The 736-nt window shown below is 76.0% G+C and overlaps 1 protein-coding gene across 1 annotated transcript in view; it reads left to right on the forward strand.

Moving 5' to 3' along the window:
* Oxtr (oxytocin receptor) overlaps nucleotides 1–736 on the forward strand; it is a 15,494-nt gene that overhangs the window by 3,149 nt on the left and 11,609 nt on the right. The gene's annotated exons all lie outside the window — the stretch shown is intronic.

The following is a 736-nucleotide window of genomic DNA, read 5'->3' on the forward strand; positions in this document are numbered from 1 at the left end:
CACGCGCCCCGCGTCCTTGATCGGTGGCGGCACAACTTCCCCGGCGGCGGCGGCCAACTTCGGTGAAGGTAGCGGGGTCCCGGCTCCCGGGAACGAAGGAGGACGGGGGGTCCCCAGGGTGGCTGGGTGGGGCTGGGGGACAGCCTGGGGCGGGGGGAGCGGAGGCGGCGCGGGGTCGGGCGCCCGCTTCCCCGGGGGGCGCACGGGATGCTCGGGACGGCGCAAAGTGACTCTGCCTGGGATCAAGACGCGGGGAGCCCCGGCTGCCCGGACCCGCGCGCACACACGTCGGGCTGCGGGTCGGGGGGAACTCTCCCCAGCCTTGACCCCCCCGCCCCGTCAGATGTAGACCCCACCCGGTTATCTGTAGGAGGCCGGAGGGCGCGCGGGATGGGTGGGCGCGCTTGGGGGAGACGCCGAGGGTCTGGCGGACGAGGGTGGAGGTCCGGGGATGGGGTGGGCGGCGGGAGACGCGGAGGCCGCGCTCGGAAGCCTCGGATGATTTCGAGGCTCCCGGAAGGGGCCCCCGTGTGCGCCCCCCGCCCCCGGCCATCTTTTCACGGGTCCGCGGTTTGTTGCAGGGTGGAATCCGGCCGGCGTCCAGGAGCGGCCCCCTCCCCTCCACCTCCCCGAACCCTCGGAGCCCCCAGGCACACCCCGTCCCGGGACCGCGCCATCCCCGCCTCCCCAACCCCAGCCCCGCAGCGCCCACGCCTCGACGGGCTCCGGGGCCGGC

This window comes from Dipodomys ordii, unplaced genomic scaffold (genome assembly GCF_000151885.1).
Source record: "Dipodomys ordii isolate 6190 unplaced genomic scaffold, Dord_2.0 Scaffold12, whole genome shotgun sequence".
Lineage (NCBI taxonomy): Eukaryota > Metazoa > Chordata > Mammalia > Rodentia > Heteromyidae > Dipodomys > Dipodomys ordii.